The following is a 25,093-nucleotide window of genomic DNA, read 5'->3' as shown; positions in this document are numbered from 1 at the left end:
AAACATCCGTTAGGTCAATTTTTGTTCGTATACTTTACTTTTATAGTTTATATCACCCGGACCTTTACAACGAATCGATTGACACCTCATTCATCAAAATCGGCCAAGTAGTTTAGGCATTACGGTGAAAAACAGAGAATTTGGATTCAAACATACATACATACATAGACTGCTAAAATCATAACCCTTCCTTTTGGATTTGCCGTAGTCAAATATTCAGATATTTAATTTACAATGAGTATAATCATTTTGCCATGTATAAGTTAACTGCTTATAACATAAAATACCGGAGCATAAAACTTAATTTTATGCGCATTTGTTTTATCAAGCAAGCAAATAGTATATAAGTTGAGACAATTCCATTTACTACATTTCTAAATTAAACCTAACAGTGAATGTTTAAAACAGCTCCGTATAGTTAGCTTTTGCTTATGATGTTGGTAGCATTATTGATGATTTCCCTGTTAGGGAGTTTTGCTTCGGAAGTAACAGTTACTGGTCGTCTAATTCCCTCTCCTCAACTGCCATATAATAGACAACTCAATAATGATGTAAGTGTTCGACTTGATGTAATATTTTTTCGCGCAAAAATGATAATGCTTACTTATTTTATATTATAATTAACTTATGAAGAAAAGAAAACTGTAGAAAAACTGTTTATTTGGTGCCACAAAAATAAGATGTCATATACAGGGTGTTTGGTAATTAGTATATAATGACGACACGTACCCATGCTACTTTGATCTGATAAACACAATGCTGAAGTATAATGACGAAATAAAATTATAAAAAATTCCATACAAAACTAAAAAAAAATTATGTCAAAGTTTTCATGACCCTAACGTGCCGTAACTCACTGAGATCGTTGGCCATCTTTAGATAGGCCGAGGCCAACATTAGGGCCATGATAACTTGGTCAAAAAAAAATTTAAAATTTGTATGGAAATTTTTATAATTTTATTTCGTCATTTTACTTCAGCATTGTATTTATTAGATCAAAGTAGCATGGTTACGTGTCGTCATTATATATACTAATAACCAAACACCCTGTATAAACTCGAAATAAGACGAGATGCGTGGTGTCTGGTTCCAAAATGGACTCCACTCACGATTTTCTGCGCCTGTGTCGGGAACGCAGGCACAGCGCTGGTCTTCCGTGAAGCCAGATATTTCCGACAATATAAAATATAAAATAAATATAACTAAGTACAACGAATGTGGTTAATTATGGGATAGTATAACAATTTTAATAATAAAGTCGGTAAAAATGGAGTAGAATAAAGAAGATAAGGGAGGACGTGAACACTGGCGTGAGTTACACGCCTTGGTCACCCTTTTGCTGACGCAACAATAATTTTTTTGTTTTAAACCAAGTTTAGATATTATGCCATATTTGCGATATTTGCTTATATTATGCGACCAAGTGACCAATATTGTATTTCTAAATCAATATCTATATAATCCGACTAATATTATAAACGCGAAAGTATGTACATAATTATGTATGGACGGATGTTTGTTACTCTTTCACGCAAAACTACTGGACGGATTTGGCTGAAATTTGGAATGGAGATAGATTATACCAAATATTAACACATGCTTCTTTTTATCCCGGAAAATTAATGAGTTCCCACGGGATTTTTAAAAACCTATATCCACGGGAACGAAGTCACGGGCATCAGCTAGTTCACTTATAATGTTGTGAGAATTATTACTGGTAGTTTCCGTATTAAGTAGAGTTGTAAATGTAGTATAGAAGCAGGCGTTATTTTGCGGAAGTGCATGATACATCACCACCATGGAAGTGCACCATACAGATTTCTTTGTTTTGGCGGATTATAGCAAATTAAGCTTTTGGTTCCTTGTAAGTAGAGTTTTTCTCCGGAAGTAAAGTAGGTAGGTACTAGCCATTGTTTTTTAGTGGCATATAAGGATCATATTTTTTGATAAAGAGCAAAAAACCGTATTTTTTCAATATTGACATCCATACTAATATTATAAATGCAAAAGTGTGTGTGAAAAAAGGATTAACCAATTTGGCCAAGGCAGAACAGGTTTGGCCTAAAATTGGGTACATCTGGCCTAAATTGAGTAATTCCATTTACTCCATTTCTAAATTTTTAACAGTAAAGGTTTAAAGCAACTTCACATAGTTGTAGTTTTACTGGTAAATTCAATATTAGGGAGTTTTTCTCCGTAAATGACAGCCTTTGGCCATGTATTTCCTAGGAATAAATTTATCAGTTAGCCGGTAACGTAGAAAGACGAAACGATAAAAACATTATCAATCCTTGAAACTTTTGCCATTTTTCTGCACATGCATACTGGTCACCTAGCTACTTATAAAATAACTGTGTTTTGAATATTACTTTCAGGTAAATTCATTATCTTTTAGACAAATGCAAACGGAATGCCCACCTGGACAACGATGGATTCCAAATATCGGCTGTGTGCCTTGGTAGTACTAGCGCTGAGTCGATCACCCTACCACTATTATCCGTTCACCTATATATTCAGCATAGGGATAGGCAAAAAACTGAAATAAATTTTTGTCAAAGTGCATTTTTTTCCTTTATATACGTCTCCTATGATCTACACTAATATTATACAAGATAAAGTGAAACACTAAAACAGCACTATAGAACCCGACTACTACCCGCCGACTGCCGCGCCGGAAGGAATTGCCGACAGATAGCGATAGATATCTCAAAATTGTTTTTCAGTCGTTCGCTGTATTTTAAGATGTACTTACAATATTTATATTTATGAACTCAGAATTTTTTCTCTTTCATTTGATATCCCACTCGATACAATAGCAAAAAAACAATTTTTAGAGATCGTCACTTTTTTGGTCAATTTCTATCGTATAAAATGTAGCCTATGTCACCCGGACCATAATAACGAATTGATTGACACCTCATTCATCAAAATCGGCCCAGCAATTTAGGCACTATGGTGGAACACACAGAATTTGATACAAGTATACATAAATATACGTACATAGACTGCTAAATCATAACTCTTCCTCTTGGCTTTACCGTAGATGGGTAATTTATACCACGTAATGAAACGTTCAGAAACGCGGTTTATCCTCATAGTATTTACTTATACAGCATAGGTTTTAGAGCCCGTAGGAATACTTAACATTTTTTTTAACTATTTAATTACTCCATTTCAGCTTTATTTAATAAACCATATAGTAAAGTTCATTAAATCATAAAAATACAAAAATCATATAATTACATTAAAATAAACAAATCTAAATCTAAATCATAGATTCCAATCTAAATCTAACATTAATTTATTAATCGTATTTATTTATTATTTATAAAATATACAACAAGAATAAATTAATTTTAATTTAAGCGACAAGGTTACTAAATTGTATACTTTGTTATATCTTCTGCTTCTTTTTTTTTACTTGACTGCGGCAAAGCCGCAATCAAAAGCCGGAAGGGTTATGATTTTATTTTACTCAGATACAAGTTAGCCCTTGACTGCAATCTCACCTGGTGATAAGTGGTGATGCAGTCTTAGTTGGAAGTGGGCTAACCTGGAAGGGGTATGGCAGTTTTTTTTTTATTAAACCCTTGCCCTTTTGGTTTCTACACGGCATCGGAACGCCAAATCACTTGGCGGCACTGCGTTGCCGGTAGGGTAGGAACTAGCCACGGCAGAAGCCTCCACCAGACATATTTCTGTTATCTATACTGATTTAAGTGGTGTACAATAAACGTTTACTCATTCATTCTTTCATTTCAGATAAAAACAGTGTTTGGCAGACAAGGATACCCTGATGGCATCGACAAAAATCCCAATAACGTTTTGCCCTTTCAATACCCTTCTGACTGCTCTGAATACTGATAGACTTCTTAAAACTTGTAACATACAAATTATAAAAAAGTTGAAAACTAAAACCCGACTACGATCATCCTAATAAACGCTGAAATAATGGAATAAAATTGTTTTTCTGTTGTTTTGTATATTTTAAGAGAAAAAAAAAGATTTTATTCATTTAAAAAAAAGTGTTGTTTGTGTGTGTGTGTGTTGACCCCCACTTTTTTTGATGTAACATCCGTTAGGTAAATTTTTGTTCGTATACTTACTTAAAATGTAGCCTATATCACCCGGACCTTTACAACGAATCGATTGACACCTCAATCATCAAAATTGGCCAAGTAGTTTAGGCATTACGGTGGAACACAGAGAATTTGGATACAAACAAACATACATACATAGACTGCTAAAATCATAACCCTTCCTTTTGGATTTGCCGTAGTCAAATATTCAGATATTTAATTTACAATGAGTATAATCATTTTGCCATGTATAAGTCAACTGCTTATAACATAAAATACCGGAGCATAAAACTTAATTTGATGCGCATTTGTTTTATCAAGCAAGCAAATAGTATATAAGTTGAGACATTACTCCATTAACTCTAACTAATTCCCTCTCTTCAACTGCCATATAATAGACAACTCAATAATAATGTAAGTGCTCTTGATGTTATATTTTTTCGCGCAAAAATGATAATGCTTTCGTGAACTTATGAAGAAAAGAAAACTGAAGAAAAACTGTTCATTTGGTGCCACAAAAATAAGATGTCATATATAAACTCGAAATAAGACGAAATGCGTGGTGTCTGGTACCAAAATGGACCCCACTCACGATTTGCTGCGCCTGTGTCGGGAACGCAGGCACAGCGCTGGTCTTCCGTGAAGCCAGATATTTCCGACAGTATAAAAGATAAGATAAATATAAGTAAATACATACAAAGAATGTGGTTAATTATGGGATAGTATAACTATAGTAATTTTAATAATAAAGTAAGTAAAAATGGAGTAGAATAAAGAAGATATGGGAGGACGTGACCTCTGGCGTGAGTTACACGCCTTGGTCACCCTTTTGCTGACGCAACAATAAAATTCTTAAATTTGTTTTAAACCAAGTATAGATATTATGCCATATTTGCGATATTTGTTTATATTATGCAGCCAAGGTGACCAATATTGTATTTCTAAATCTATATCTATATATTCCTACTAATATTATAAACGCGAAAGTTTGTACACAATATGTATGGACGGATGTTTGTTACTCTTTCACGCAAAAATACTGGACGGATTTGGCTGAAATTTGCAATGGAGATAGGTAGGAAATATTAACACATGCTACTTTTTATCCGGGAAAATTAATGAGTTCCCACGGGATTTTTAAAAACCTATATCCACGGGAACGAAGTCACGGGCATCAGCTAGTTCACTTATAATGTTGTGAGAATTATTACTGGTAATTTCCGTATTAAGTAGAGTTGTAAATGTAGTATAGAAGCAGGCGTTATTTTGTGGAAGTGCATGATACACCACCACCATGGAAGTGCACCATACAGATTTCTTTGGTTTGGTGGATTATAGCAAATTAAGTTTTTGGTTCCTTGTAAGTAGAGTTTTTCTCCGGAAGTAAAGTAGGTAGGTACTAGCCATTGTTTTTTAGTGGCATATAAGGATCATATTTTTTGATAAAGAGCCCAAGACCGTATTTTTTCAATATTGACATCCATACTAATATTATAAATGCAAAAGTGTCTGTGAAAAAAGGATTAACCAATTTGGCCAAGGCAGAATAGGTTTGGCCTAAAATTGGGTAGGTACATCTGGCCCAAATTGAGTAATTCCATTTATTCCATTTCTAAATTTTTAACAGTAAAGGTTTAAAGCAACTACACATAGTTGTAGTTTTACTGGTAAATTCAATGTTAGGGAGTTTTTCTCCGCAAATGATAGCCTTTGGCCATATATTTCCTAGGAATAAATTTATCAGTTAGCCGGTAACGTAGAAAGACGAAACGATGTTTTTAATACTTAAATATAAAATCAATAAAAACACTATCAATCCTTGAAACTTTTGCCATTTTTCTGCACATGCATACTGGTCACCTAGCTACTTATATAATAACTGTGTTTTGAATATTGCTTTCAGGTAAATTCCTTATCTTTTAGACAAATGCAAACGGAATGCCCACCTGGACAACGATGGATTCCAAATATCGGCTGTGAGCCTTGGTAGTACCAGCGCTGAGTCGATCACCCTAGCACTATTATCCGTTCACCTATATATTCAGCATAGGGATAGGCAAAAAACTGAAATAAATTTTTGTCAAAGTGCATTTTTTTCTTTTATATACGTCTCCTATGATCTACACTAATATTATACAAGATAAAGTGAAACACTAAACACAAAAAATATTATACAAGATAAAGTGAAACACTAAAACAGCACTATAGAACCCGACTACTACCCGCCGACTGCCGCGCCGGAAGGAATTGCCGACGGATAGCGATAGATATCTCAAAATTGTTTTTCAGTCGTTCGCTGTATTTTAAGATGTACTTACAATATTTATATTTATGAACTCAGAATTTTTTCTCTTTCATTTAATATCCCACTCGATACAATAGCAAAAAAACAATTTTTAGAGATCGTCACTTTTTTGGTCAATTTCTATCGTATAAAATGTAGCCTATGTCACGCGGGCCATGATAACGAATGATTGACACCTCATTCATCAAAATCGGCCCAACAATTTAGGCACTATGGTGGAACACACAGAATTTGATACAAACATACATAAATATACGTACATAGACTGCTAAATCATAACTCTTCCTCTTGGCTTTACCGTAGATGGGTAATTTATACCACGTTATGAAACGTTCAGAAACGCGGTTTATCCTCATAGTATTTACTTATACAGCATAGGTTTTAGAGCCCGTAGGAATACTTAACATTTTTTTTAACTATTTAATTACTCCATTTCAGCTTTATTTAATAAACCATATAGTAAAGTTCATTAAATCATAAAAATACAAAAATCATATAATTACATTAAAATAAACAAATCTAAATCTAAATCATAGATTCCAATCTAAATCTAACATTAATTTATTAATCGTATTTATTTATTATTTATAAAATATACAACAAGAATAAATTAATTTTAATTTAAGCGACAAAGTTACTAAATTGTATACTTTGTCATATCTTCTGCTTCTTTTTTTTTACTTGACTGCGGCAAAGCCGCAATCAAAAGCCGGAAGGGTTATGATTTTATTTCACTCAGCTATACAAGTTAGCCCTTGACTGCAATCTCACCTGGTGATAAGTGGTGATGCAGTCTTACTCTTGGGAAGCGGGCTAACCTGGAAGGGGTATGGCAGTTTTTTTTAAATAAACCCTTGCCCTTTTGGTTTCTACACGGCATCGGAACGCCAAATCACTTGGCGGCACTGCGTTGCCGGTAGGGTAGGAACTAGCCACGGCAGAAGCCTCCACCAGACATATTTCTGTTATCTATACTGATTTAAGTGGTGTACAATAAACGTTTATTCATTCATTCTTTCATTTCAGATTGGCAGACAAGGATACCCTGATGGCATCGACAAAAATCCCAATAGCGTTTTGCCCTTTTAATACCCTTCTGACTGCTCTGAATACTGATAGACTTCTTAACAGGGCTCTCTCCGTCACTCGTTTCATACAATCGTAGTTCCAATTTCATTTGAATATTAAGCAACCAAAGTCCATGAAATTTTGCAGACATATTCTAGAAACTAATATTTGTGTCTGTGGTGTTTTAGATTTTTCTAAAAATATGTAGTTTTAAAAATACAGGGCTCAAAGATTTGTATGAATATTTTTAAGACCGCGTAACTTTGAAACCGAATATTTTAACAGAAATCTGGAAAACCACGAACATAGATATTAGTTTCTAGAATATTTCTGCAAAATTTCATGGACTTTGGTTGCTTAATATTCAAATGAAATTGGAACTACGATTGTATGAAACGAGTGACGGAGAGAGCCCTCTTAAATCCATCGATCGGAGAGAGCCATCTTAAATTTTAAAAATATAGTAAAAAAGTTGAAAACTAAAACCCGACTACGATCGTCCTAATAAACGCTGAAATAATGGAATAAAATTGTTTTTCTGTTGTTTTGTATATTTTAAGAGAAAAAAAAAGATTTTATTCATTTAAAAAAAAGTGTTGTTTGTGTGTGTGTGTTGACCCCCACTTTTTTTGATGTAACATCCGTTAGGTCAATTTTTGTTCGTATACTTACTTAAAATATAGCCTATGTCACCCGGACCTTTACAACGAATCGATTGACACCTCATTCATCAAAATCGGCCAAGTAGTTTAGGCATTACGGTGGAACACAGAGAATTTGGATACAAACATACATACATACATACATACATACATAGACTGCTAAAATCATAACCCTTCCTTTTGGATTTGCCGCAGTCAAATATTCAGATATTTAATTTACAATGAGTATAATTATTTTGCCATGTATAAGTTAACATAAAATACCGGAGCATAAAACTTAATTTGATGCGCATTTGTTTTATCAAGCAAGCAAATAGTATATAAGTTGAGACAATTCCATTTACTACATTTCTAAACTAAACCTAACAGTGAATGTTTAAAACAGCTTTTGCTTATGATGTTGGTAGCATTATTGGTGGTTTCCCTGTTAGGGAGTTTTGCTTCGGAAGTAACAGTTACTGGTCGTCTAATTCCCTCTCTTCAACTGCCATATAATAGACAACTCAATAATAATGTAAGTGCTCTTGATGTTATATTTTTTCGCGCAAAAATGATAATGCTTTCGTGAACTTATGAAGAAAAGAAAACTGAAGAAAAACTGTTCATTTGGTGCCACAAAAATAAGATGTCATATATAAACTCGAAATAAGACGAAATGCGTGGTGTCTGGTACCAAAATGGACTCCACTCACGATTTTCTGCGCCTGTGTCGGGAACGCAGGCACAGCGCTGGTCTTCCGTGAAGCCAGATATTCCCGAGAATATAAAAGATAAGATAAATATAAGTAAGTACAAAGAATGTGGTTCATTATGGGATAGTATAACAATTTTAATAACAAGTGTAAATTAAAAATTTTCAACACCCCCGACAAATCATTTTCAAATAAATAATTAGGTATATCTAGGCAACGTCCATCTTGACAGCTTGACATTTGTCAATCGACACTTGAATATTATGAACCTGAGGGTTATCTAACCTTCTTTTCTACAAGAAATCTAGAAAATAGCTGATAACTTTCAAACGGCTGAACCAATTTTTTTGGATTATAGCTAAGAACACTCTCGATCAAGCCACCTTTCAAACAAAAAAAAGTAAATTAAAATCGGTTCATTCGTTTAGGCGCTACGATGCCACAGACAGATACACAGATACACAGATACACAGATACACAGATGCACAGATACACAGACACACAGATACACAGATACACACGTCAAACTTATAACACCCCTCTTTTTGGGTGGGGGGTTAATAAAGTAGGTAAAAATGGAGTAGAATAAAGAAGATATGGGAGAACGTGAACTCTGGCGTGAGTTACACGCCTTGGTCACCCTTTTGCTGACGCAACAATAAATTTTTTAAATTTGTTTTAAATCAAGTATAGATATTATGCCATATTTGCGATATTTGTTTATATTATGCGGCCCAGGCGACCGATATTGTATTTCTAAATCTATATCTATATAATCGACTTATGTAGTGTACAATAACCGTTTATTCAACTATTCATTCATTTCAGGTATATCGAGTGCGACGCCAAGAATGCCCTCCTGGGATGGCCTGGAATGCAGAGCTTTATAAGTGTACGCGCTAAGCCGTTTAAATATCAACCCCCTGCCTTTAAAGTTTTAAACTTTAAGAGCGGCTGGCAGGGGGTTGCCACGACACTAAGGCTGAAATCTATAAAGCGCACTTTGATTTTGCTCTGACTTAAGATTGAGTTAAAACGAGACAGATTTATGTGAGAGATATAGCTCTGTCTCGTTTTAACTCTGTCTTAAGTCTAAGCAAAGGCAGAGCGCGCTCTACAGATCTCACCCTATGTGTCTGGCAATGCGTGACGTGATTTCTAATACTATTCTGAAGAAAATATAAAAAAATAGACTTTATACCTACTAATAGACGAAGTTTATTTATTAACCGGGCTTAATAAATTATATGCCTTCATTAAGATTACGATGATTTTTAATATGATCCTCAAATATCCTCCCATCCTCCTCCCATCTTTAAATTTATTGGGAGAAATGAGATTAATAACAATAAGTGTAAATTAAAAATGTATAACACCCCCGACAAGTGAAGGTTACAGTAACTAGAAAAGAGCTGATAACTTTCAAACGGCTGAACCGATTTTTTTTTGGATTATAGCTAAGAACATTCTCGATCAAGCAGCCAACTTTCAAACAAAAAAAAAACTAAGTTAAAATCGGCTCATTAGTCTAGGAGCTACGATGTCACAGACAGATACACAGATACACACGTCAAACTTATAACACCCCTCTTTTTGGATCGGGGGTTAATTAATAGATTAATTAGATGGTTAATCATAATTATATTAATAGTAGCCTCGTTTTAACGTAAGACTTTTTTATGACGTAAGACGTAAGATTTTTTATGGTGTGCTATGGATGGGAGTTGCGAACGGGTGCTACAATGGGCGAGTGGAGTAGATATTATGTGTCGCCGCACCCTATGCTCTTCTTACCATCAATGCATCGCTTAGCTCGAGTCGCGTGTATACCTCGCACAGCTACCTCACGCAGGCGCGGATCCAGACCACAAGAAAGGCTGTGGGCGCAGCCACCCGAAAATCGGAATTGTTTTTATAAAAAATTGGATTCTAACTCCTCAATCATAATGCTGCAGGGGACCTGACCACAAAGATGATAGGACTTTGTCGTTGACCACGAGGACCCAAGTTGTCAACCCTGATATTGTAAGGCATTGCACTCCTAAATCCTGGTGATCCCACAATATTTTTAAAGGATCATCCCAGGGACGGGCTATTACGGATAGGCTACTTCTGTCCTGGAAAATCAAGAGTTCCCATGGGATTTTTAAAAACCTAAGTCCATAAATCCACACGGTGAAGCTGCGGGCATCATCTAGTCTACCATAATATATTCAGAATGCCTTACCTACTGAGAAGAACTGAGGCTTTCATCATACTTAGTTGATAGATATTCATATGTAGTTGTTAAAGGTCATTCTTCCCAACTATACAGAGTGACGTCGGGTGTTCCCCAGGGATCCATCCTGGGACCACTCTTATTCAACATCTTTATAAACGACATCACTAACTGTATTTTTAATTCCAAGTGTTCAATTTTCGCGGATGATTTAAAACTTGCTAAGGAAATACTGACAGATGACGACGCTTTAGCCTTACAAGGTGACATAGATAGAATTGCCGATTGGTGCAAATTAAATGGCATGGATTTAAATCCAACTAAAATATGTTCCTACATTAGCTTTATGCGTCGTCGTACTTTAATTGAAGGCAAATATACGATTAACAATTGCTTACTTCAAAAACTTGAAGCCGTTCGCGATCTGGGGATTACCATTGACGCCAAATTACGGTTCAATGTGCATATCGAAAACATTTGTAGATCGGCTCGTAAAATGTTGGGCTTTTTGTTTAGAAATGCTAAGCCATTTAAAAGTCTTAAAACTAAAAAAATACATTTTAATACAGTTGCTCAAAAAGTGGCGTATTGCAGGGACGTATAGCGTTCGGGATGTGGGCTATTACATACTCGTGCTTTTTTTTACCTTTCCCGCACTCGTGCTTTTTCTTTCCCAGCTGTCAAAATAATGTCTATTAAAAAGAAAAACAAACCATGAAGTTTTTACTAAAAAAAATTTTATGATTCATGCAAATACGTATATTTCTAAAAAGAAGCTACTAATTTGTTTCAATATCAGATTTAATGATTTGATTGAATGAGTTTGGTTAGGTTTCATTTCATTTCATCTCATTAAATTTCATTTTCATTTCATATCAATAAAAAACTTCTACTGAAGACTTGGCTGTATGGCATAGTTCCCTTTGCCTACCAGAATGGGTGAAGAAAAAAAAAACTCTGCTTATATTCTACGGTTGGCGCCATTTTTCAGAAATTTTCTTTGCGAGTTTAGTTGTTGGTTGCACAAAATGAGTGATTTCGACCCTAGTTTTTTATATCTATTAACAATAAAGTTGTTTTAAATTAAATTAAGTTAGTAGAGTTTATTGTGTTCTTATTATTATATTAAACTGCTTCATTGTTTCGCAACTGTATTAAAAATAGTCGTTCAGTACACGTGCGGAACCGTCATTGCAACTCGTTCCGACTGTCAACCCTCGCCTTCAGCTACGCCTCGGCTCGGGTAGACATTTGTCGGAACTCTTTGCAATGACAGCCTTTCCGCACTTGTAATGAAATATACTATTTCGCTACACTTGTCAGTAGCAAACTAAAATATGGCTCGGTAATATGGAACCCTAGCTACCAAGTATATAAGGATCGTCTAGAAAGCATACAGAGACGATTCACCAAGTTTTATTCTATTGGACAAGACAAAAGATTATCATATACCTTAAACTTTTCAAATTAAATTCATTATCGGACAGACGCAAAGTTCATAACATGGTATTTTTCCACAAACTTGAAAACGGAACCATGGATAACTCGGAACTGTTGAGCCAAATATCCTTCAAAGTTCCCTCCCGTACATCGCGGTATCCTATTCCTCTGTTAACTCACCGAAGCAGTAGAACTAATCTAGGTCGTCATTCGCTAATACCAAGGTTTAGTGGTACATACAAGGAATTTTTAGTCAAGGACAAGGCTAAATTTAAACTCAAGTTGCTCAAATCACTTGATCCTTCAGTAGGATAATGATAATAGTATTAGACTCTGGTTGTAAATATATTTATTTTAATCTTTATTTTTAGATAATTTAACTTAAGTAGGTATTCATTTTATTGTAATTACTTTAAGATCTATAAGCTTCGGTATTTTTTATATTCTTTAGGTTTATTGTATCTTATTATTGTACGACTATTGTTATCAGTGCACGCTGTAACTGCCGGTAAATTGAGTTACGCGAGAGCTGTGAAATTTAAAGAATAACTTTTATAATTTGATTGTGTAATTCTGTGGGTGGTACTTGTAATAATTAATAAAATAAAATAAAGAACCGCAAGAAACTCAGCTGTTGCTCTTTTCAGATATTTAATTTACTATGAGTATAATTATTTTGCCATGTATAAGTTAATTGCTGGAAATTCTAACATAAAATACCGGACCATAAAACTTAATTTTATGCTCATTTGTTTTATCAAGCAAGCAAATAGTATATAAGTTGACTCAATTCCATTTACTACATTTCTAAATTAAACCTAACAGTGAATGTTTAAAACAGCTCCGTATAGTTAGCTTTTGCTTATGATGTTGATAGCATTATTGATGATTTCCCTGTTAGGGAGTTTTGCTTCGGAAGTAACAGTTACTGGTCATCTAATTCCCGGTGTTCATGTGCCATATCGACGACTCAATAATGATGTAAGTGCTCTTGATGTATTGTTTTTAAGAGGTCTCTCTCCGTCACTCGTTTCATACAATCGTAGTTCCAATTTCATTTGAATATTAAGCGACCAAAGTCCATGAAATTTTGCAGACATATTCTAGAATCTAATATCTATGTCTGTGGTTTTCCAGATTTCTGTTAAAATATTCGGTTTCAAAGTTACGCGGTCTTAAAAATTTCCATACAAATCTTTGAGCCCCTGTAATTTTATAACTACATATTTTAAAAAAAATCTAAAACACCACAGACACAGATATTAGTTTCTAGAATATGTCTGCGAAATTTCATGGACTTTGGTTGCTTAATATTGAATTGCATATGAATTGGAACTACGATTGTATGAAACGAGTGACGGAGAGAGCCCTGTTAAATATTTATTGTTCAAAAATGATAATGCTTTCGTCAATTTATCAAATCTAGCAGTGACAGCTATACGGCTTTGTCTATATAATCCTACTAATATTATAAACGTGAAAGTATATAAGTATGGATGGATGGATGTTTGTTACTCGTTCACGCAAAGACTACTGGACGGATTTGGCTGTTTGGAATGTTCGTACATCAATATTGAAACCTAAGTTTCGAAATGCGTTGTCATTTGGAGGCCGATTCGCTATACTTATCCAGCTAGATCCATTGTAAGTGCTCTTGATGTATTATTTATTTTAGGGTTAATATTATATTTTGATCCTAATAATATACTAATTGGTCTAAATTGTAAATGAGCACTTCTTAAAAATAAAATATGATCTTTTTTATGACCTGACGAGCCATTTGTCCAGCCAAAATCTTAGGTTAGGTTAGGTCAGAACACAACTATACATAATAATGCCCGGCCGCAAGTTGTTCACTTAAGCGGAATTCACATTACGAAATTAGTGGCATGAAATTAATTTCATTATCAAGTGCATTTGTAAAGGTCTAATTTCACAATGCGTGCATTATAACACACACAAAATTTACACATGCAATTGATAATGAAACAAATGTCGTGAAACTAGTTTAGCGAATAGTGAATTCCGTTTTAGGTGCTGTTGGGTTAATAGAACATGATTTACGGCCATTAATTCACGCCCAAAATCTTAGGTTAGATTAGGTTAGAACATAAACAGGGCCGGGCACTAAGGTTCTTTTGGGTACTAATATACCTATACAAAAAAAAACATGTAAAAATACATTTTAAAAAATTCAAAAAAAGGGGCTCAATCATTGAAAAAGAGCATCAATCATTAAAAAGCTGATCGTTTTGCAAAAATAAAAAGATCATTCTTTATTTGATCGTGTGAAAATAATAAAGTGTTCCTGAACTATGCGGCCATGGTGAAACAGAATTCCCATTTTTGAATTAAAAACCATTTTATTCCTTATTTTATTCTACCTATATTAAATCTAAACTTTTGTTATGCTTTCTGTGTTTCTGCCAGCAACTTATATTGATTTATGTACAAAAACCGTTTATTCAACTTTTCATTCATTTCAGGTTTATCCAGTACTACCACGCCAAGGAGAATGCCCTGGTGGGACGTGGAATCCAGTGCTTCACGAGTGTGGTCGTTAAGCCGTTTAAATACCAAGCCCCTGCCAGACGCCTTTAAACTTTTAAACTTTAAGAGCGTCTGGCATGTGGTTGCCATAATACTAAGTGTCTGCCAATGCATGATGTGATTTCTAATACCATTCAGAGGAAAATATTAATTAAAATATTTTTGAGGATGATATCAATAACATAGTTTAATATTTTGTCACTTTGTTTTGTCTCTTTCTATTGTAATATCTATAATTAATGAAAATTGAAATAATGCACTTGACTCCTAATTCTGTTTGACATTAATTTAAATTTATTTTCATATCTTAAATATTTGCACACTAATAATTTAGTAGAAAGTTAAGGACTCTAATCATGAATTTCCATCTTATTGTACCAACTTTCTCGCAAATAAATTATCTTATCTTATCTTATCTTATCTTAAAAAACCAGCCAAGTGCTAGTCAGACTCGCGCACCGAGGGTTCCGTATTTTCCCAACATTTTGCATGATGAACCAAAATCTATTATGCATAAAAAGAAATAAAAATCTGTTTTAGAATGTACAGGTAATTCCGTCATAATATGATACCCCACCCACCCACTTGGTATAGTTATCTTACTTTGAAAATTGAAAATACTAATTTTTTGTTCTTGATCACATTTTTTTTATGATATAACCACAAATTCACATTTTTCGGATTTATTCCTTTACTTGTGCTATAAGACCTACCTACCTGCCAGATTTCATGATTCTAGGTCAACGGTAAGTACCGTAAAGGTTTTCAAGACAGACACGACAGACAGACAGACAACAAAGTGATCCTATAAGGGTCCCATTTTTCATTTTGAGGTACGGAACTCTTAAAAAAATTAGGCTTTATACCTACTTTGACGTAAATTTTTTTATGGCGTGCTATGGATGGGAGCTGCGAATGGGTGCTCAGTGCACGAGTGGAGTAGGTATTATGTGTCGCCGCACCCTATACCGTACCTCGCACAGCTACCTCACGCAGGCGCGGATCCAGACCTCAACAAGATTGAAGTTGAAAACTGAAACCCGTAAACTCTGAAATATTATAGTAAAAGTGATTTTCTTTGCTTGGTATTATTTTAATGTTGTAGTATGTTCATGAACTCAGAATCTTCTCCTCTTTCATTTGACACCCCACATACAATAGGGAAAAATAAATTTTTTGGACACCCCCGCTTTTTTTGATGTAACATCCTTTAGGTCAATTTTTTCGTATAAAACCTAGCCTGTCACCTGGACCTTTACAACTGACACCTTATTTATTTATTTATTTATTTATTTATTTATTCAAAGGTACACACAACAGGTGTCTTATTCATCAAAATCGGCCCCGTAGTTTAGGCGCTACGGTGGAACACATAGAATCTGGATACAAACCTACATACATACATAGACTGCTATAAACATAACCCTTCCTTTTGGCTTTGCCATAGTCGGGTAAAAAAGGTTGTAGGCGCAGCCACCCGAAAATCGGCCAAGTGCCAGTCGGAGTATGAACTAACAGTCGGAATGTGGGTAGCACGCGGTCATCAACCCGTGCTAAGAGCGCGCGAGCGAGATAGGTAGTATTATTAGTTATATATTTTGTGTTCTTGGACTTATATTGTTATAAGGTATTTTTAAGGATCAGCCAATTAAAACAATCATGTGTTGCTCTGAATTAAGAGAAACGACATTAAAGTTTTTATTTTCACTAAGTTAATTGCTTATTAAAGAATTTTTACTGTTTCAATTTAATCTTTTCACGTCAGTCCTCTCATGTTGTCACCACAGAATACTTCTATTCGTTCTAACCTCCAATCTTGTCAAATGCTTTCTAACTTCCAAAACACAGACAAGATACAACTCGCTGACAAATGACAGTCTTATTTTGGAGCGCGGTAAAATTTAAATTCAAAGATTACTAAGAAAATGGGAATGTATTTTCTTTACATCTCCCCTCCCGGTGGAGAAAATTTAAAATTTTCTCTCAAATACAGCAATTCCTTAAACATCTAACGTAGGGACTGGTATTAATTTTGTAATATGGAAAAGGTTCGATTCTGTTTTTCTGTGCCCTGTATCAATTTTGTAAATTGAGTTTGATAATTTTTGTATTATTTCATAAGGTCCAATTTTTAGTTCATCTAATTTCTTCCTGTTTAGCTTGTTTCCATTTTCCACATAAACCATGTCTCCCACATTAAATTCATGGTGTATCCGATTCCTATCAAATAGTGTTTTGTTGTAGTTGTGTGACTTTATTGTGTTTTCTAGTGCTGTTTTTCTGTCCTCTATCCAATCACTATTGGATATCTCTTGCTTTAATTCGTTTGGTAAAATATTGACATCTGTTCCATATAAAAGATATCTTGGTGAAAAGCCAGTGACTGAATGTATAGTATTGTTGTATATATTTACACATTCTTGGGCTATTGTTGTCCATGCTCTCTTTTTCCCTTCTTCATTTATTTTACATCTGATTTTGTTCACTAGTGTTTGATTGAGCCTTTCATTTAAGCCATTTGAGAATGGGGCATTTACTGCAGTGAAGACCATTGGGATTCTCTTGTCATTTAAGAATTTCTTGAATTCTTTCGAATTAATTCCTGGGTACTGGTCGGTGAGAAGCATGCCAATATCCTCCACCTCTGATATGTTCATGACTAATTTTACAAAATCGTCTGCTGTCTGCGTTTTCAATGTTACAATAAATGCATATCTTGTAAAGTGATCTACTAAGAGATGAAGATATTTCTTTGTTGATCTTGAGCCCCCAAAGCCACCAATTGTGTCTATAGAGATTATTTCGAAAGGCTTTTTGGCCGGGCCCAGATGAGACATAAGTCCAAATTTGTCATGTCCTCTTGATTTATTTTTAATACAAATTTCACAATTACTACAAACTTTTTTAATGTTTTTCATCAAATTTTTGGCAGCATAGTGTGGACTAATTGTTTTCTGCATTTGTCCAATTCCAATATGGCACAGGTTTTTATGTATATTTTCCAATAATTTAATGCTGAATTGTTCTGATAGAATTATTTTTTCTTTTTTCCCCCTCTTTTTTAAGTAGACCATGTTTTTTTCAATCAACTTGCTTTTTTGGTTTTGTATTTCTTCATTGTTTTTCTGATCTGTTAAAATATCTTCAAGTTTAACCAAGTTAACAACTTTCAATTGTTCATCTGTATTTTCTTCAGACTCTAACACTGGGTTCCTACTTAAGCAGTCTGCTTCCAAATTTTGTTTTCCTGGAGCGTATTTTATTTTAAAATCGTATTGGGAAACATAATACATTAAATCGCCCAGCTCTTCATCCGTTCTAGATTTCAAATTCATGTTTTCTAGTGGTTTGTGATCTGAATAAACTGTAAATGATTTACCTATTAGCCAGTACTGCCAGTATCTCAGTGCTTCCTTGATAGCTAAACATTCTAAGTATATTGCCTTCTTTTTCTTCTGGGCTTCATTTAGTTTTTTTGAAAAGTATGCAACTGGTTTCTCTTTTCCATTAGGCTGGGTTTGCTTTAAAATTGCTCCAATACCTTCTATAGAAGCATCAGTGTAAATGTTGATTGGCAAATGTTGGTCAAATATTTCTAGAACTGGTTGTGAGCAAAGCAAGCTTTTTATCTTGTCAAATGCTTTCTGGCATTTGTCTGACCAAAAAAATTTTTGATTTTTCCTGAGTAAATTATGCAATGGTTCGAGTATTATTGCCCTATTTTGTATATACTCATGGTAAAAGTTTATTTTGCCCAGAAATTGTCTTACATTTTTTTGTGTTCGTGGAACTGGAAAATCCTTTATAGAAATCAGGTTATCTTTTAATGGTTTTACAGAATTATTCTGTATGATGTGGCCCAGGTATTTGACAGAGTTCGATGCGAATGTGCATTTGGTAAATTTTAACCTGAAACCTTCTGTTTTGATTGCCTCTAACAACATTGTTAAATGATTAATATGCTCATCGAATGTTTCAGAATAAATGAGTATATCATCAATGAAATTAACTGTAAAATCCGTAAGTTTATATTTTCTCAATATGTTACTTAATATTCTCTGAAAAATTGCTGGCGATGTTTTCAGTCCGAATGGTAGGCATGTCCACTGAAAGTGGCCATCTTGTGTTACGAATCCCGTCTTTTTTCTATCTTCGATTCGTAAAGGAATGGACCAAAATGCTGAGTTTATATCTAATGTAGAAAAAAATTTGCAATTTCTAGTTTTTATTACCAGGTCTTCAATTAACGGAAATGGTTGAGCTTGAGGCACTACTATCTTGTTCAAGTCTCTGAAGTCTATGCATAGCCTGGATTTTCTGTTATCCTCTTTTTTAAATGCCAATGTAACAGGTGCCGCAAATGGACTGTATGATTCTTCTATAAGTTTATGATCCAGTAATTTTGCTATTTGGTTCTCTATTTCTTTTTTATCTTCTATAGTGCATCTATAGGGCCTCTTACTGCAATATTTGTCTACCAATAAATCTATTCTCGCTTCATATCCCTTAACAGTACCAACATCATACTTATCTTTTGCAAAAACTGATTTATATTTGCAAATCAGTGTATCTATTTTGTTTTGTTGATACTGATTTAAGTGATCTATCTTTATTTCAAAATCTTCTTCTTTAACATGTTCATTGAAATTTATTTTGTATTCTCTTGAAATGTTATTATTGTATTGTATATTTACCAATCCAATATCTGTTTGCGTATTTTTTAAAACTTCTTCCATTTTTTTTGTTTCACTCAAACATTGTTTCTGTGTTATTGTCAAGTCTTCATTTTGAATAAGTTTAAACATTTTTATCATGTCTAATCCAATCAAAAAATCATACTTAAAGTTTTGTTCATCAATTATGTATACATCCACATTTTTTTCTAATTCAAAAATTTTTATTTTCAAATTTGTCAAACCAGTTGTCTTTTTAACACCATTAATTGTTACTAAATTAGCTTTATTCAAATTGTTTCCTTTTCCTTTAAGTTTCAGCAATCTTGAATTAATCAAAGAAACATTTGAACCCGAATCGTAAACTCCAAAAATTTGTAATTTATCATTTATTAGTAGTTTGACATTTATTAATGGTGTTACTAATCGTTTTTTTGATCAGTTTCATTTAATTCAGCTTCGATCACTGAATTGTTTACATGTTTGATTACATTTTTCTTTAACTTATCATCCTCTTTTGTTCTAAACCAACAAGAAGTTTCAGCGTGGTACCGAGTGCCTTTATTTAATTGTTCACAAATCTTGCATGGGTATTTATCTTCATTTTTAGCATTAATTTTGGAATTTCCATATCTTTTCTTATTCAAAAAAACCCTTTTATTTACCATATGTTCATACTTGCTTACTTCATTGAACAGATCAACTGTGTCTTGCAATACTTCCCTATCAATCTTATTAAGAATAAATTCTGGTAAACCAGCTGCAATAAGATCCACCAAAGTACCTGTATCGATTGTTCTTCTCATTTCTAGTAAAAGTTTCTCTTTCCTCATAGCGTAATCCAATAATGAACCTTCTTTGTATTTAAATAATAATGCGTATGTGACTGGGTTCCATCCCTTGTTTGCGAATGTCTCACAGAATTTGTTTTTCCACGTCAACCATTCAGAGTTCATGGTTAATTTTATGATCATTGAACTATACCAATCTACGCAACTTTTATCCAAAAACAATCGGAGTATTTCTATTTTTTTTTCATCTGTTGTTATATCAAACCGCATGCATTCTTTTTCAAATAATTCCATCCATTGGTTCGCATTGGAATGTTTGCTTGTGAATTTATCGATCACAAACTTTTCTGCTATATGTTTTAGGCTTTTACTCGCCTGTGAACTTTCTACTAGTTTTTCAAACAATCTTTCTAACGTACCTGTTTCTGTTTTCTGAGTAGCAAGTTTTTCTTGGTTGATTTCTTCAAGAAATTGATCCCCAAATTGTAAATTACCATCCTCATCCATGTAGGTCTTTTCAAGGTCTTTTGTCAATGTTATCCATATTCTTCTTACCTGGTACCTTTTTTTTAAACTGTTTTTTACTTTAGTATAAGCAGGTGTTTTCACAATTTCCTTATGAAGACTGGCTGACTGTAAATCTTCCGGTATTGCATACACTTTACTATCACTCGTAGCTATTGAGGTTATAGAAGTAATGTTTGATTTTCCATCACTTCCAGGCAATAGTGTAAATTCAAAACGTAGTTTCTCCATTTTCAATTGACTTTTACAAACAAAAATGTCGTTTTATAAGGTATTTTTAAGGATCAGCCAATTAAAACAATCATGTGTTGCTCTGAATTAAGAGAAACGACATTAAAGTTTTTATTTTCACTAAGTTAATTGCTTATTAAAGAATTTTTACTGTTTCAATTTAATCTTTTCACGTCAGTCCTCTCATGTTGTCACCACAGAATACTTCTATTCGTTCTAACCTCCAATCTTGTCAAATGCTTTCTAACTTCCAAAACACAGACAAGATACAACTCGCTGACAAATGACAGTCTTATTTTGGAGCGCGGTAAAATTTAAATTCAAAGATTACTAAGAAAATGGGAATGTATTTTCTTTACATTGTGATCAATAATAGTAGTTAGTAATTTCCATCTTACAAAAATAAAGTCATACTTCCTAGTATCTAAATATTTTCATTGCATTTTTATTTCGAACATAATATTATTATATCTATCTGGATAGATACGTCTTGGTGGTTCACAAGCAAAGGTATAAAAATAAAATCAAACTTTATTCTGGGCATCACTCTATTTCAATCTCTATGGATATATTATATCAGGTACACCAGTTGGATGAACCCACTTATAACATTCGTCACAGTTGCCGCCGAGTACGCAATCATAACACTGTAAAATTAAATAAGTAGGTAAGTAAGTATACAAGTTATACAAAAAATCTAAATTCAAATTATTTTTATTGATTTAAGTTTTACAAAGTACTTTTGAATCGTCAAGTCCATCTACCACTGGTTTGGAATGCCTTTCCTACTGAGAAGAACCAGCAAGATACTCGGCGTACATATCGAAAACATTTGTAGATCGGATGCTCAAATCATTTGATTCTGCAGTAGGATAATGATAATAGTATTAGACTCTGGTTGTAAATATATTTATTTTAATCTTTCTTTTTAGATAATTTAACTTAAGTAGGTATTCATTTTATTGTAATTACTTTAAGATCTATAAACTTAGGTATTTTTTATATTCTTTAGGTTTATTGTATCTTATTATTGTACGACTATTGTTATCGGTGCACGCTGTAACTGCCCGTAAATTGAGTTACGCGAGAGCTGTGAAATTTAAAGAATAACTTTTATAATTTGATTCTGTAATTCTGTGGGTGGTTCTTGTAATTAATAAAATAAAGAACCGCAAGAAACTCAGCTGTTGCTCTTTTCAGATATTTAATTTACTATGAGTATAATTATTTTGCTATGTATAAGTTAATTGCTGGAAATTCTAACATAAAATACCGGACCATAAAACTTAATTTTATGCTCATTTGTTTTATCAAGCAAGCAAATAGTATATAAGTTGACACAATTCCATTTACTACATTTCCAAATTAAACCTAACAGTGAATGTTTAAAACAGCTTTTTCTTATGATGTTGGTAGCATTATTGGTGATTTCCCTGTTAGGGAGTTTTGCTTCGGAAGTAACAGTTACTGGTCATCTAATTCCCGGTGTTCAACTGCCATATCGACAACTCAATAATGATGTAAGTGCTCTTGATGTATTGTTTTTTTCGCGCAAAACTGATAATGCTTTCGTGTATCAAACCTAGCAGTGACAGCTTAATACGGCTTTATCTATATAATCCTACTAATATTATAAACGTGAAAGTATATAAGTATGTATGGATGGATGTTTGTTACTCTTTCACGCAAAAACTACTGGACGGATTTGCCTGGGAATGTTCGTACATCAATATTGAAACCTAAGTTTCGAAATGCGTTGTCATTTGGGGGCCCAATCGCTATACTTATCCGGCTAGATCCATTGTAAGTGCTCTTGATGTATTATTTATTTTAGGGTTAATATTATATTTTGATCCTAATAATATACTAATTGGTCTAAATTGTAAATGAGCACTTCTTAAAAATAAAATATGATCTTTTTTATGACCTGACGAGCCATTTGTCCAGCCAAAATCTTAGGTTAGGTTAGGTTAGAACACAACTATACATAATAATGCCCGGCCGCAAGTTGTTCACTTAAGCGGAATTCACATTACGAAATTAGTGGCACGAAATTAATTTCATTATCAAGTGCGTAAAGGTCGAACTTCGCAATGCGTGCATTATAACACACACAACATTTACACATGCAATTGATAATGAAATAAATGTCGTGAAACTAGTTTAGCGAATAGTGAATTCCGTTTTAGGTGCTGTTGGGTTAATAGAACATGATTTACGGCCATTAATTTACGCCCAAAATCTTAGGTTAGATTAGGTTAGAACATAAACAGGGCCGGGCACTAAGGTTCTTTTGGGTACTAATATACCTATACAAAAAAAATAACATGTAAAAATACATTTTAAAAAATTCAAAAAAAGGGGCTCAATCATTGAAAAAGAGCATCAATCATTAAAAAGTTGATCGTTTTGCAAAAATAAAAAGATCATTCTTTATTTGATCGTGTGAAAATAATAAAGTGTTCCTGAACTATGCGGCCATGGTGAAACAGAATTCCCATTTTTGAATTAAAAACCATTTTATTCCTTATTTTATTCTACCTATATTAAATCTAAACTTTTGTTATGCTTTCTGTGTTTCTGCCAGCTACTTATATTTATTTATGTACAATAACCGTTTATTCAACTTTTCATTCATTTCAGATTTATCCAGTACTACTACGCCAAGGAGAATGCCCTGATGGGACGTTCTGGAATCCAGTGCTTCATGAGTGTGACCGTTAAGCCATTTAAATACCAAGCGCCTGCCAGACGCCTTTAAATTTTTAAACTTTAAGAGCGTCTGGCACGTGGTTGCCATAACACTAAGTGTCTGCCAATGCATGATGTGATTTCTAATACCATTCAGAGGAAAATATTAAAAAAACCGGCCAAGTGCTAGTCAGACTCGCGCACCGAGGGTTCCGTATTTACCCAACATCTTGCATAATGAATCAAAATCTATTTTCCATAAAAAGAAATAAAAATCTGTTTTAGAATGTACAGGTAATTCCGTCATAATATGATACCCCACCCAGCCACTTGGTATAGTTATCTTACTTTGAAAATTGAAAATACTAATTATTTGTTCATGATCACATTTTTTTTAATGATATAACTACAAATTTACATTTTTCGGATTTATTCCTTTACTTGTGCTATAAGACCTACCTACCTGCCAGATTTCATGATTCTAGGTCAACGGGAAGTACCCTAAAGGTTTTCAAGACAGGCACGACAGATGGACAGATGGACTGACAAACAGACATACAGACAGACAACAAAGTGATCCTATAAGGGTCCCATTTTTGCTTTTGAGGTACGGAACTCTTAAAAAAATTTGGCTTTATACCTACTTTGACGTAAATTTTTTTATGGCGTGCTATGGATGGGAGCTGCGAATGGGTGCTCAGTGCACGAGTGGAGTAGGTATTATGTGTCGCCGCACCCTATACCGTACCTCGCACAGCTACCTCACGCAGGCGAGGCAGTTGAAAACTGTAGTTTAGGCGCTACGGTGGAACACATAGAATCTGGATACAAACCTACATACATACATAGACTGCTATAATCATAACCCTTCCTTTTGGCTTTGCCATAGTCGGGTAAAAAAAGTTGTAGGCGCAGCCACCCGAAAATCGGCCAAGTGCCAATTGGAGTATGAACTAACAGTCGGAATGTGGGTAGCACGCGGTCATCAACCCGTGCTAAGAGCGCGCGAGCGAGATAGGTAGTATTATTAGTTATATATTTTGTGTTCTTGGACTTATATTGTGATCAATAATAGTAGTTAGTAGTTTCCATCTTACAAAAATAAAGTCATACTTCCTAGTATCTAAATATTTTCATTGCATTTTTATTTTAAACATAATATTATTAC

The 25,093-nt window shown here is 33.9% G+C and overlaps 3 long non-coding RNA genes across 3 annotated transcripts; all 3 read left to right on the top strand.

Annotated features, from left to right (window-relative positions):
* Positions 1 to 467: 467 nt before the first annotated feature.
* LOC123872221 lies at positions 468 to 3,962 on the top strand. The gene is made up of 2 exons (XR_006797430.1): positions 468 to 551; positions 3,763 to 3,962. It is a non-coding gene; the product is annotated as an uncharacterized LOC123872221 (long non-coding RNA).
* A 254-nt stretch (positions 3,963 to 4,216) lies between these two features.
* LOC123872223 lies at positions 4,217 to 6,169 on the top strand. The gene is made up of 2 exons (XR_006797432.1): positions 4,217 to 4,493; positions 5,983 to 6,169. It is a non-coding gene; the product is annotated as an uncharacterized LOC123872223 (long non-coding RNA).
* A 6,701-nt stretch (positions 6,170 to 12,870) lies between these two features.
* Positions 12,871 to 15,143, top strand: LOC123872222. Its single transcript, XR_006797431.1, has 2 exons — positions 12,871 to 13,445; positions 14,951 to 15,143. It is a non-coding gene; the product is annotated as an uncharacterized LOC123872222 (long non-coding RNA).
* The last annotated feature ends 9,950 nt before the right edge of the window (positions 15,144 to 25,093 follow it).

The sequence above is a fragment of the Maniola jurtina genome, chromosome 14 (genome assembly GCF_905333055.1).
Source record: "Maniola jurtina chromosome 14, ilManJurt1.1, whole genome shotgun sequence".
In the NCBI taxonomy this organism is placed as follows: Eukaryota; Metazoa; Arthropoda; class Insecta; order Lepidoptera; family Nymphalidae; genus Maniola; species Maniola jurtina.
The sequence above is the reverse complement of the archived record's forward strand: the minus strand, read 5'-3'. Positions and strand labels throughout refer to the sequence as shown.